This window comes from Panulirus ornatus, chromosome 21, assembly GCF_036320965.1.
Source record: "Panulirus ornatus isolate Po-2019 chromosome 21, ASM3632096v1, whole genome shotgun sequence".
NCBI classification, from domain to species: domain Eukaryota; kingdom Metazoa; phylum Arthropoda; class Malacostraca; order Decapoda; family Palinuridae; genus Panulirus; species Panulirus ornatus.
The window spans coordinates 6,207,097-6,222,376 of NC_092244.1; positions in this window are offsets into that span (position 1 = coordinate 6,207,097).

Consider the following 15,280-nt stretch of genomic DNA (forward strand, 5'->3'; position numbering starts at 1 on the left):
GTGACCTCGAGTTGGATGGTTGTCGCCGCTTTTGGCTGCTTCACTCACACCGTTACCCTGTGAATCCGTCGTCAAGATGGTAACCAAGGAGGTATACAGAGTGCTTCCACAGGTTCCTCCATAACACTTGAAGATCCGAGAAATCTGTTTATGTCCCTCTTGGGCAGAGATGCCTGAAGTGTCCGTTGCTACGATACAGATGAGTTTGAAGCTATTTAGCACTAAGCTTGAGACACCCTAGAGATTAAGACAGACCATCTGCAGAAGAAACGTTCTTAAATCAGTTTTGTATATCGTGAACAGACGATTTTCATCGAGTGATATTACTGTGCTCTTGCAGTACCGTATCAAAGATCGAGGAGCGATATATTCGCATATTTTTTTTTTTTCCTCTTTTTCTCCTAGACTGGAATGATTGACTCGACCCCCCTCCCCTCCCCTCCTCCCCCGAGGCTTACCAGGGGTGACCTGACGCGAAGCAGAAGCAATAAACCGAAGTGAGAAGCAGTTCCAATTGACCTCCTCCACCCCCCCCCCCCACCCCCACAAAGCAAGCAGTCTTGAACAGACCCGTAATAAACAAGGCGTCGTCTCGCGACTCCACAAGACGGAGCGCATCGCCTTACCCAACTGACGCCTCTGACAGGTTTGACGTGGTTGAGTGCTGGTACTTGATTTTCTTGATTGTTAGTCACCGCAGATCCACAAGTAGTCTCGTCAAGCTAGTAGCCTTAACGGTCTTTTAGGCAGGGTTTGGAGCCAGTCGTACCTGAAGTTTTTGGTGTATGTTTCCCACTAAAGGCAATGGCCCAAACTGCACCTTCTTCCTTTCTGCGTCAGGCCGCACTGGTGCACTTTCATGCCGTGGCTCGTAACAAGTTTTTTTTTTTTTTTCGAACCGTGAACCAAAGCCTTGTGGTTCACCCCAGCTGCCTTTCGAGACACCCAGCATCTTGAACACGTGATGAACCGTTGTCGCCAAGTACCAGAGGTGTTCATCAGGAAGCATCCTCCTCCTCCGAGAATGATCGGTGTTGCGACCCCCATACCTCCACAGTCATACAGAACCAAGAGTATGTCCTCATCCCTCACTGCTGGGATTCCCTGAGTGGTGAATGCGCGCTTGTAATCAGAGATAGCAACGTACCAACCCCCGGGGGTCGATAAGTGAACCTGGATTAAGGCGAATCAGCCATAAATGGATCGAGGGAAGAGAAGGAGACGTGGGCTGGAGAATCCACTTACTTACTGAGATCAAAGACCACGAGGAGTGTGCCAGAATTCCTTTAGATGAGATGCTGGCGAAGCTGACTGACTCAGGCTCTTTGTCCGCACTAATGCTGGATAAGTAAAGTTTATACTTTCCATGAAGTGAAGGCTAGATGTGCGCTTTACGAAGATATCAACCAGTCTTATCGTCCAGAAATGTTCTAACTCCTTGTGCGTGAGGGCACGACTCCTGCGTGTAATAGCACAGCCTTCGACTTTAACCTCAAGGGTCAGGTAAGAGAGTAGGGCATCACGTCCAAGGCGTCGTAAAATCGTCTTGGAAGAATGTACGGTCGTGCTCAAGAGTTGGCAATAACGGCTGTAGGTGGGCGATGATGGCTCAGGACCTGTGCGGCTTTGGCTCAGCCGCCTCGGTAATGAGTGGCCTGGCGGTGGCCGACGGTCTTCTGATAGACATGTTCCTCATTCTGACGTCGTGATGGTGGTGTTCCCGGGCAAGGTGTCCGTGATGTGTAATGACGCCGCTTGTGGCATCCATGAGTGAGATCCTGCCGTCGTACATAAGGATTACATCAACCTTCCAGTGGAAGTGCTAATCAACCAATCATCCAGTTCCAGAGTTTTAGGGACAAGATAAGTAGAGAGTCAAGTCTCTAGGTTGTTCATAAGGTCTGTGACTCCAGAACGACTCACAAGAATGGCTCCTGAGAAGCTGGCCTTTGTCTTGCCCTATTCCTGTAGCTTCAGCAGCCGTTCACTGGACGACCCAACTTAAACCAACGGTGTCTTTTCCACTGTAACAGTCTTCAGTATGTTTATCGATCAACACCGAAACACTGGAGTATAGGCACCAAACCCACACATCCTACAAACAACCCACACATCAGTAAACCTACACCACACATCCTCGCCTTTTAGAATTAGTTTCTGTTTCTCCACCATTCCCTCCTGACAGACCCCTATTCCTTGTTCCCTTCCTGACCACCTAGTTAAAAAGAGCGTGTGGGAAGTGATGGAACTGTGGAGAGGAGAACCTTTTGGTTATCATCATTGTACGAGAACCTTTTGGTTACAACCACTGTACCCCGTTGCTATCGGGTATATCAACCAAGAAGAACCCAATACGTGTATATGGTACCAGACACAAGATCAGAAGACACCTTGATGTTGCTTTTTTGCCTGACTCGAGCTGGGATATAGACCCCTGCTGAAGTGTTCCTCTCTTGTTGCTAATGAACAGACAAAAGACGTTTACTTTGCCAGGAGTAGATGTCCTCATACCCCGCGACACTGTGTACCTGATTTCTTCTGTAAAATAACCGAAGTTTGAGACAATTCCCATCATCCTCAACTTCGTCTTTCGTGTGTAGTTTGTTCATGATGTAACGTCTTACGTTACTCGCTCATCTGAGGCCCAGTACTACCATAGACCTTTCACAAGCTCTGTACCCTCGTCTACCCTACGGCCGACGGGATGAGCTGGAGTGCACGATATATTTGCGGCGAAAATCAATGCTTGCCAGTGTGGGCGGTTCGTTCCCTATGCTCCGTGTTGAGTTGACCACGTCATAACCTCTCTCTCTCTCTCTCTCTCTCTCTCTCTCTCTCTCTCTCTCTCTCTCTCTCTCTCTCTCTCTCTCTCTCTCTCTCTCATTTTTTCCAGGTAAATCCAACCGAGACCCTTCCAAGTTAACCTTAAGCACATCCTAAGGACGAGTTGACCTTGTGTGACCGCTCTGACAGCCGATACTGGCCAGAATCTGGAGTCCTGGTTAGGTTTTCCCTTGACCTCTGACCTAGGACGGTGGGGGCGGCTTGGAACCCCTGAAGATACGTACAGGGCTAATTCTGTAATGCACAAGACATATTCATGTCAACTAAGGGTGTGGCATGGGAACGTTTGTGTGTGATTATGAGTGCCTCCTGTGACCCCCTCAGTGAAAGCATTACTTGAAGGAGGTTTTGTGTGCGATTTTGATGAAGGGGCCGAAGTGTGGGCAGTTGTGTGGCATTCTTGCTCGGGCAGTACAGTGGAAGAAAGTTCCTCTCCTGTTGTGGGTTTAGTTGCAGTTGCCAAGGGGCACGGTTAGTGAGCAGACACTTGGTGCTCAAGGAGAGAGTTAGGAGATAGCGTAGGGAGGTGTGTGTGTGTGTGTGTGTGTGTGTGTGTGTGTGTGTGTGTGTGTGTGTGTGGCGTAAACAATATTTCCCAGCCTGCTTGAGCCTGGCGCCTCCAGCTTGGTCTCAACTATCGCTGAGTGAGCCTCGAGCGCAGCGTGTGAACGTGCGGTCCTTGACTGCAACTCACACTCGTACTTCCTGAGTGACAGCATCTGTTGCTTTGCCTTTTTTCTGTTGCTTCTGTTTGTCGTGTGATGTTATTCTGTTGCTTCTGTTTGTCGTGTGATGTTATTCTGTTGCTTCTGTTTGTCGTGTGATGTTATACTGTTGCCTTTCTTTGTCGTGTGATGTTATTCTGTTGCTTTTCTTTGTCGTGTGATGTTATTCTGTTGCTTCTGTTTGTCGTGTGATGTTATTCTGTTGCTTCTGTTTGTCGTGTGATGTTATTCTGTTGCTTCTGTTTGTCGTTTGATGTATATGAGGTGTTTATTGTTGATAGGGATTCTGTAATATTTGTTAGAAAATATATGACTACTCGTTCATCTGAAGTTTATTTTTCAGTATTTAACAATGATCCTCCGTTTGCTGTAGTTTACCTCTCATTTCATTGTTGTAATCAGGTTAATGGTCGAACACAAAGGTACTACCACTGACCAGGACGGGGGGCGACCCTCGTGGTGTATGGTGGCATGGCCTTTGACCTTGACCTTGAGGATCAGAGTAGAATTGATCCACACCAGCTGAAGGTACACGAATATCCATAACAATCATCAACATGTTTTTTCTCTACGCTTCGGGCTCTGGATTTTTACCATTTCTTTGACACTGTAAACCTCATTCTGTCCTCAACTGTAATTCATGCAATCAGATGCACGGGTCGTGTCCCTCAGCAGCGCCGTAGTGTGGTGCCCTACATCCGCATTCTCAGATTCTTGTCGGGTTATCGCTGCAGACGGCTGGGGAGGGAATCAGCCACTCAACAGCTCCTGCCCCTACCACCCACCACACTGATCCTCACGTTGCCTCTTTCTTGAACAACCTCTTGTTCATACAACTAGAGTGTATGAGGATCCTTGTGTTGCTTTGGATGACTGTGGTGTTCGTATATGCACGAGTCTCATACCAACATCTGTCTGTCTGTCTGTGGGCCCCCACAGATCTCTCCATCTATAATTGAGATGAAGACGTACTCTATCAGCACTTACACACATGCCATGACGACAGCTGGGGTAAATGGTATGTGTGTCCTCGATACTTTGTCTGTTTAGATGATGTGCCACACCTTCACTCCATCACTATTTCTGGGCCTCCTCTTCGGGGGCTGAGGTAACTGATCCATCTTGTTAATGGTGTTTGTCATTACCTGTTTGTAAGTACCTGTTTGTGCTGTTTGGGGAGTGAGTTGTACATTGTGTGTGTGTGTGTGTGCGTGTGTGTGTGTGTGTGTGTTAACATATAGAGTGATACAACGTGTATGATGTCTGATCTCCATTCTCGCCTTTAGCGCTGTTTCCAGCGTTCCAGACGGCCGCCCCAACACGGACGTGCGGAGGTCAGGTAAAACACATATTCTAATACTTCTTCTGCAGGCCACCATATGGCCAACGAAGCGTTACAACCTGCTCGCAAGATATTCCAACCTTACAAACAAGTTTTCTGTCGCTGTAAAGAATTTGATATCTTAACAGAATTTAGAATAAATGTTGAAACTCTATTCAGTCTACAAAAACTGGCTTGGATAGTACGTATCTCCGCCATCACAACACAGTGAAGAAATGCTTTCTCACAGTAACATATAAAGGGTTTAATGTGAGCATATTTCTGTTTGACATTTTCCTTACGTAAGATTATCAGTGTCTGATCTCTGAGTTCAGCTGCATATTATATAATATATATATATATATATATATATATATATATATATATATATATATATATATATATATATATATATATATATATATATATATATATATATATTCTCACGGCATTTAAGGACATTTAAATAAGATACACTACAATCTATTGATGTAAAAAGCTACATTCCACATTTTACCTTAGGAATCTAAGTTTTTTTTTTTCCATATTGTGGATCTGAGAACTGTTACGTTGTAAGAATCGTCTCACAATACGACTCACAAACTTCCCTCCTGCCAGCAACAGCTGCCTTTATTACCGGCATCAGTTGCCCTCACGAGGAAGTTTTTGATTCTCATACTGAGAGACAGAGAACCAGCCTTGTGTTCCTAGTGCGCCTTAAGCTTTTGCCCGGTCAACTTTTCCTTCAGTTCCTGCAGCGAAGGAGAGAATGCACGTTATTCTCGTGCCTCACTGCGTCGTCCGCCTATTCATGACGGACACTTGGGACTCGTCTCGTCTTCCTCCTTCGTCCTCGTCTCGTCTTCCTCCTTCGTCCTCGTCTTCGTCGTCAGAGTTAAGCTACTGCATAATCTTATGTCATAACTCGAAATGCTTAATTCTGCTCCTCATGAGATTTATACACTTGTTTCCCGAAGCATCAGATAAGAATTAAGTGGGATTAAACGCATAACTGCAGTTTGGATTTAGCCTGAGTTATGTCATTTATAAGAATGTTAAGCTTTGACCTTGGCCTTAGTCTTAGCCTATAAATGTGTCGTCGTATATAGTGCACGACTTGTGTATGCAGGAGGTGCATTAAACGACTTCTTGGTCAACAAAACATTGAGTGTTCGATTGCTGCTGCTACGTGCAACATCACACGAGTCGTGTATGTTGAAAGATGTTGACGATGTCCTGTTTAATGTCTTCGTGGTCGACGGTATCATCCACCACTACAGACAACAACATACTTATCCACCACCACAGACAACAACAACATACTTATCCACCACTACAGACAACAACAACATACTTATCCACTACTACAGACAACAACAACATACTTATCCACCACTACAGACAACAACAACATACTTATCCACCACTACAGACAACAACATACTTTATGTGTATGTTGATGTTACCGGGTTGATGACTCGCCAGTAGAAGACACCCAGTGCACATAACAACACACATCACGTGTATAGCGATGATGATGATGCCGGTAGTCTGAAGTTCGTCTGCGCATCAAGCCATTCCTGTGAACGTCGCTTGGTCTCGTGTGTGTACAGACTCCTTCCTTCACATGGTGTGGTCGCAGAGTTCGTGATGGTCATCCACTGTATAGAATCACCAGGTTGGTTGATGCTCACGGAGACAGTGAGCTCTTATCTGAGGTACTGTGTTTGGCCACACCAGTATCAGACGACCAGATGACACAAGTAAATGGATCCAGATTTTTACCTTGCGTTTTCTATCATTTTTAAGAGATCATTTTATTTACGGTTACTTGGTTTTTGTGTGAGCTCCTGTTCAGTGAGTGTATTTAGGTTTGGTTTTTCCGTGATACAGACTTTCTGTATTCATTTCAAGATACGAGTGGGTTTCATAAAACTGTAACTCTATTGTTCGAAAATAAAGTTTCTGGCTAGGGAAATGATTGCGTATATAAGTCGCCCGGTTTTCTTTCTCTTCATCTTGAGGTAGGTCGGCCTGACAGGCGAAGGAAGTTTTTAGATAGCAAGCGGTGCTCACGTCTGTAAAAGGCCATTATCGTTCATCGGGCTGTGACACTAATGCGATATCGTACATAATTACTTTAGGTTTTCGTGCTGGACGTCTGCAAGACTCGACGGATTCGGTAATTCGCTTCATAACTGTTTATCTTGCAGGGTACGCCGAGGATGGGCCTTGATTCTGCCCTCTGCTCCACCCAGGCACAGAGGCGATATTCCCAAAATCCTCTCCAGGTTCCGACGCGTCTAGGTCCTCGCTGGGGGGGGGGGGGGGTATTAACATATTCTCAACCGCAGATGAAGTAACTCAGGTCCAGCGTCTCGGGAATATTTTCGTAACGGCGGGGTTTTGCTACTTCCATTAGAGCCATTTCCTCGCGGCGGGTCTTCAAGAAGAATACTACGGCGCGGGAGACGTTGTGAAATTGCCGTCGCTCGCGTGTCGGACGCCATCCCTCATCGAGCATCGCACGCACGCACACGCGCGCGCGCGCACCTCGGCCGCCGACCTCGACAGTGCTGGGTGGGGGTTACTCTCTTTTTTTTTTATCCCATTTTCTTTTCCTTTCGTCCTTTAATTAAGAGAATGCTAATGGACGCCATTCACGAAGGTCCCTCTGCCTCGTACAACTCTTTTTTTTTTTTTCTCTCTGTCGTAGGTGCGGCACAAAGTGGCTTCGTTATATATTTGTCTATATTGTTGACGAGGGGGGTTATTACGCAGTTGCCTTCAGCAAAGTTGATAAGATTATTTCTGGTGGGAATTTTCTAACGAACTGTCGTCACGCATCCCCAGATGAAGACCTCGCCCCCAAGTTCGTTGCGAGTTCCTCGGCGAAGATCTCAACGAAGCGTTGGAGGGAACACCTGAATACTGCAAGAAGAAACTAATGATTGAACCATACAAACACCTGTGCCAACCCAAGACACAATATATATATATATATATATATATATATATATATATATATATATATATATATATATATATATATATATATATATATATATTATCCCTGGGGATAGGGGAGAAAGAATACTTCCCACGTATTCCCTGCGTGTCGTAGAAGGCGACTAAAAGGGAAGGGAGCGTGGGGGCTGGAAATCCTTCCCTCTCATTTTTTTTTTCCCAAAAGAAGGAACAGAGAAGGGGGCCAGATGAGGACATTCCCTCAAAGGCCCAGTCCTCTGTTCTTAAAGCTACCTCGCTAATGCGGGAAATGGCGAATAGTATGAAAGAAAAGATATATATATATATATTGATTAATGAAACGTGTCTGTGGCAGGTGAAGATGCAGTAAGGTATTATTTCTGAGAGAGGAACTGGTACTTGTAAGTTTTTATGAGGTCGTCGAAAGTGAATGGTTTAAGTTCATCAGGTATATATACGGAAAGGTACAAGTGTTTTTCCAAGGACCCGTAAGGTATATGCAGGTTCTTAAGTAACGTATGATATTGATTCATACATCTGAGGACTATTGACATTCCGTGTGTGTGTGTGTGTGTGTGTGTGTGTGTAATCACATAAAAAGTCTCCTCACATCTATTGTTACCTTTCTTCCAACCACAGTGAGGCCAGCTCCCTTGCCTCGCCCCTCTCCCCTTTGTCTTCTGTTGTCGATCCTTTTACAGTGTCTTCCACACCAGTTCCCCGACCTCCGTGACTCCTCCCTGGGTGATGGGTACGTCCCAGTTAATATTCATACATGGCGAAGTAAATTGACTCATTCTTGGCTCAGGGTATACAAGCGGAAGGCCAGTAGGCTTCGTCTTGCCTCCACAACCGACGGAGGAGACTAGTTTTATTAAGACGGATCTCACTCGGGGAGAAAATGTAGTGAGGTGAACTATGTTGCAAAATGTCTGCAGATAGTCGAGTAAATGTTTCACACTCTCATGACTGTAAAAGTTCCATGCTCCATCCACTCAGAGATTTAACAAAACTTTATAATTGTCTGGTGTAAAAAAAAAAAAAATGGTTCTTGCCTGTAATCATCAAGTGAAGACTCGTTCACGAAAGCGCAAGAACGTTTCGGTAATTATTACTTCCCTTACTGTATTTTCTGCTCAACAACAGCACTGTAGCTTATTTATGAAACGAATACAGTTAGCACAGTCTGTCTGTTCACTGATTGTAGCACATATCTCCCACACATCACCTTATCATGTTTACTTCACAACTGAAAGAACCTGACGAGGGTGTTACGGTGTTCAGCAGGTTAAAGGAAAACGGGAGGTTATAAGGCGTCTTGAAGGTGTATGAGCTGATAAGGTTCGCCTTACAAGGGCCAATGACAGACACAAGAGTGAAAGCCGTTATGTACTGAAATGTCTTTGAAAATGTCCTTTTTGAAAACCCACCAGAGGAGACAGTTGGCTCTTGTTTCTCAACACGTTTCCTGGTTACTTTAAGAGGTCTTGTGCAAAGTTCGATGACGCTCTGGGTTCATGGTAATTTTATATGGTTCTTCGTCTCTGTTGCTGAAGAACCATTTGAGAGCTGACCAACAAATCTGTGTTCCTGAATATGGAACGTACTTGAGTCGTCTCCTGTTTGTGAGAAAGTAATGTATGTTTGATCTGTACAATGTACTGAATACTACAAGGCAAAAGCCTTCTCACTGCGTGTCTGAGATGGTCGCAAGACCAAAGATTCGTAAAGATAACAACATTAAACTGACCTACTGGGAGACAGATGGAATTCTCTAGGGCAGAAGGAGAGACAAACTCTCATAACAGCATTTGTCATTTGTGTGTATGACTTTGTATGATCTATGGTCAGTTGGAAATAGATGATTGACGTATCAAAGAAAGAGAGGGGGGGGAGAGTTAGAGAGAGAGAGAGAGAGAGAGAGAGAGAGAGAGAGAGAGAGAGAGAGAGAGAGAGAGAGAGAGAGAGAGGATCGAAGCCTCGAGTAACTTTAGGGTTAATAGTAAATCCGTGAGGTCGTGTGTCCTCGTCAGGACGTCATAGAAGGGAGAAGATCCAGGGATCTAGGGGAAAGGAAGGCTTAATGAGGGAAGTTGGGAGACAAGTGCCGAAGGCCAACTTTGATAAAAAACTTTGGAGATATCCAAGGCAATTAGGGAAGATTCACCCAAGTTTTAAAGCGCAGAGGTTGAATCTTCGGCGAAGAGAGTAAGGAAAACGTGTGATGGATCGCGCAGGGAGAAATCCATACTATGAGGGTTTTTTGTCTTAGTTAATGTCTTCCAGGATGACACACAAGCTGTTTTCTTCATGACATTATCCTTGAGTTTAAAGGCTTTATGTAACCTTTTCATCCTTTGGTCTCTCTCATCAAATATTCTATACTGCCCTCAGTTTACGGACCTCGTGAATAAACACTGAGGCCCGGCCTAGGCTGTTGTACATTGTAAACACGACCTTCCTGGTACTGACAGCGTCTGTGTATTCATGTTTGTCTCCGTGATGGTAGTGGATTGATTATCCCATTTTCTGTATCTATCCTTCTCTTATATCATTTCCAGCGCCCACCAGTTTCTTCGTAAGACCTGTTTCACCTGGTGGTAACTAGCAGATGCCGCTTGTCTCTCTTGTGCCAGGGGTGCTATTAAGAGCTTTTACACTGCGACATTTACGATTCCGGTCTGGTTGTGCGAGTTCGAGTTCAAGGGTTTTATTCCTGCAGGAGAACTTACGTCACTTGGACCATCACGTGACCGTAGTTATGGTAGCGAATACCTTTAGTTATGTTAGCGAATACCTTTACTTATGGTAGCGAATACCTTTCCATAGTTCAGTCGCGAACGTCCGGGATATTTTTAAGTTAGGCTGTGTTATCGTCAATTTTTTTTTTCCGCGGTGTTTATACCCGAGTGAAACCCCCTCTGGCCACATTATGAGGGCGGCAAATGGATATTCTCGTTTACCTCATAACGGGAACGATATATATATATATATATATATTCATATTAACCCCTGTTATTGCCAGCCAACATGTGTTACATCTGATCCCCCTTTACCTCGGGCGGAAAACAAGATGAGATCAAAGAGCTCTAACCCAGGATCAGGTCGTGTATCCTATCATCATCTGATGACGTCGGAGTTCGCAGCGATACCGATATATCTCCACACTTGTCCCCCTCCCCCTCCTCCCCTTCTTCCGTTTTCTTTTGGTGTCGTCCCACGCGTGGTTGGTTCCTGGAACCTTTGATGTGCGACATTTTTCCCCGGATAAACTCAGGGGGATGGTAATGCACACACACACACACACACACACACACACACACACACACACACACGGGCCTCCGTAGTGCAGTAGTTAGCGTTGCTGTACGTGTACGGTGAGTTCTGGAGGAGGTGTGTACATAACGTGTACATAACACGTACGCACGTGAATGTCGTGTAGAGTGTAGCATTTCAAATCCCCAGTTCACCGAACTGTGACAGTGAGATATCCTTTTTTCTTATCTGGATTTGCATCATGCGTCTTGTAGTTCCATTCCAACCACTTCCAGGTCACCTGTACACCACCTACACCTACCTACCTACCACCACCACCACAAGCTCTTGACTCTACGCCACTACACCACCTCTACCACAACACAGCCAGCACCACCCCTTACACACCATGATCGCCACTACCACCAACATGTACAACGTGCAGGAGACATGGACATCTATTAAGAATGTGAAAAAAAGGAAAGAACAAAATGACATGCAAATAAGTTACATAATTAATTTTTTTCTTCACGACTTTATAAATGTATTTGGTACAGATTCTCTCCTAATGACCCGTGCCAGTCGATAACTATTATGTGTAATAACAGACACGTCATGACGCATAATGACACAAATAACACTGGCAAATTACATGATTATACCTGGCCTTATATATAGACATCTGGGTTGTCGAGGCCATCAGGGGTCGGTACGAAAGACGTGTATAACTTACGTCACCCTCAACGCAAGACACTATGAGCCTGGCCCTATTGGAGAGCACACGTCAGTTACGTGGTTGTCGTAATGTTACGATAACATGACGCGAGTGTTATCGATGTTTACAAACTGTCTGTCTTTAGTTGATGGTATCCAAGTCAAACCCGAATAATTTTTTTTCCGCTCCAAGATTCCACAGTCAAATTAATTAAGTTTGTGTTTATTTTCTGGTCAGGGATGAAGACAAAGAAAAGTGTGTTACATTCAAATGCTACACACTCGTGTGTCAGCAGTGTGGGTCGACGGTTGTGTCTGCTGTGTGAGTCGACAGTGTTGTGGAAATTGGCCACAACGTACTCGAAGTATGAGAACTGATCCGGCAAGCCATTTTCTATTTTCGATCGCATGTTGAATCCTTGAGGGCATAATGCTAAATCACGACGGTACGACCCTGAAGCACGACGGTACGACCACGTAGGATAGCGGTACGACTCTTGGGTATGATGACCTAAGCCTCTGACCTGACCTTTAAGGTTTAGGTCAAAGAACATCAAGGCCTTCTTACCTACTCCCGGGTTGTACCGTCGTACTCAGGGTCGTACCATCATGCTCACGGGTCGTACCGTCGTACTCAGGGTCGTACCGTCGTACTGAATGGTCGTACCGTTGTGCTTAAAGGTCGAACTGTCGTACTCAGGGTCGTACCGTCGTACTCAAGGGTCGTATCGTCGTACTCAGGGTCGTACCGTCGTGCTCAAGGGTCGTACCGTCGTACTCAAGGCTTTGTTGACCTCATAAACTATTATCAATTCATCTTTATCGTTTCTGATTTATTTTTCTTTTAAAGTCTCTTTATGACGGGAAAAAAATCCAGTACCACATTTGATGGACTAAAAAAATCCGATTTTGTGTTCCTGTGTGTGTGTGTGTGTGTGTGTGTGTGTGTGTGTGTGTGTGTGTGTGTGTGTGTGTACGTGTTGAATGTTGAATGTGATAACTGTGGACCAGTGAGCGAGTCACTAGGCCAGACATCAAAACATTCAAGTCAAACATACGCGCGTATTTTTACGCCTTGTATACACATACGTCGGGTATGAATACACACGGTGTGTATGTATGTATGATGAATGCGTCTCTCCTCAATATTATTCTCCCTCCCCTGCAGGGGATGTTTAGTTCCCCCTCGTGGTATTGAAACTCTCGTATCGAGCCTTGGGTGCTGTGTGTGTGTGTGTGTGTGTGTGTGTGTGTGTGTGTGTGTGTGTGTGATACCAGACACCCTCTCCTGCTCAGCGTCACGTACCTGAGGGAGACACTTAACTCGCCTACTTTAATTATAAGTACGTGAAGTGGGGTGGGTGGAATGTCGGCTGACACACGAAGCGCTGGGATAGGATGATCCCACAAGCAAGCAAGCAAGCGAGCACCTTCTTTGGGCTATGTTGTTCTTGTGTCTGTCCTTTCGTGATGTGAAAGAGGGTAGATATGAGTTGACACTGAGTCCTGGGTTTCTCTCTCTCTCTCTCTCTCTCTCTCTCTCTCTCTCTCTCTCTCTCTCTCTCTCTCTCTCTCTCTCTCTCCAGGGAAGAGGCTCGGTTCAGTCCATGCGTCATCAAGAGGACGAGGAAAGATCGCCCGTATCTCACCTTTCCGTAAGGGCGAGCTAACAAACCTCTCTAGCGTTAGCTATCATGGCATCTCTGCCGTCGCGTCTTTAGGACGGTATGCCGTGCCGTCCCTTTGGTGGCTCCCAGAATAGGTGAGACGAGCAGAGGGTCCGCGAAAATTAGCTTTATTAGGCTGGGAGTGAGTGTCCTGCTGCGTCAGTGGGGAAATGGGAGCCTATGGGAGGAAATGGAAAAGGGGTTAAAGAGGTGTTCCGTTGCTGAAATGGCCAAGGGAACAGGGAAGGGATGGAAGACGTTCCCCATCGATGGAAATGGCCAAAATGGGAAACACTTTAACGGAACAGAAGAGCTTCTACGTTGGTCCGTGGCCGTGTGGCTGAAGAGGGTGGTCCTTGTCCTTTAAGTGGTTGGGTTTACTTGTCCTTGAAGGCTTCACCAACCACTCGACCCAGTTGTGAATGTTTATCGATCGTTTGGCATTTCTTTCTCGGTCATTTCGCCAGCCTACGTGCTGTGCTGATGGTGGCGTTCGTGGCGCAAGACATCACAAGCAAGCGCTCTACAGTACTTATACAGTACCAGTGCAGATGTACACTCACGTAGGTTTACATGTACGAGGGGGAATATGGGGCAAGGTACGGAGGTGGGCTGTGTAGGGCTCTGCACCCAACCTTCCACCCGGGATGGTGTCTGGGGGGGTTAAGGGTAGGTGGTAGGGAGGTCATCCGGGGGAGAATCGAATGCGTCTTTGTTCCCCTTTGGGTCACGTGGATCCATCCCCTGCAGGCTGCAGCCAAGCCAGGTTAACGAGCATTGTCATCCCCGCCTACATGCTCTCGTGACCCGACCCCTCCCCCGTGAGCTCGGCACGACGACGCGACCCTCGAGAACGACGGAGCGACACTCGAGCACGACCGGGTGCGACCCTGGAGTATCCGGTAGTTCCCTTGGGTCACTGGAAAGCATTTGTTATCTGCTAAAAAAAAAAGAAAGAAGAAAAAGGATTGTCTTTGCGGTGCGTTCCTTAAATAAGAACCCAATTACTCAGCTCGTCGTGTTTACCATCGATCTCAGATATTACCTTCTCCAAACTGTGTCACATACTTCAAAAAAATCCTGACACTCATTTGATGATTTCATTTTCTTTCGAGCCATGTTGTTTACTTCATATTCTATGTTGGTTGTTCAATATTACGTCGTCCGCTTTGTGCTCCGAGTGTTCTGTCGTCTTCACGTTCTCTGTGTGTGGAGGGGGACTTATGGGGGAGGGAAGGTGGAGGGAGGGTAGAGGGAGGTGGACTGGACACTAAACGTAGGTACATGGAGAGATAGACGGATTGATAGACTGTTGGGTAGATAGATACATAGATACTTACATCTGTGGATAGAGATAGGTGGGTGGAGAAAGATTGACCTTTAGAGATAGATAGATAGATAGATAGATAGATAGATAGAGAGAGAGAGAGAGAGAGAGAGAGAGAGAGAGAGAGAGAGAGAGAGAGAGAGAGAGAGAGAGAGAGCACAAACTTGTGCACATAAGACGCACACGCGTACAGACCGGCTGGCTGGTGTTAAGATAATAAGTCAGCAGAAAGAAAGATAATGGACGAGTGACTGTAATGACGAGGCAACAAGCCCAGTGAGAGAACACTGGTGAGATGAGGAGCTCCTCCCGCGTATCATCACTGTAGGTGGCATGTACTGTGTCCTCCCGAGACGTCAAGTATTGCTCCTTCGGGCCTTTATCCTCCCTCTCTTCCTTCATGTCTCCCTCCCTCTCTTCCTTCATGTCTCCCTCCCTT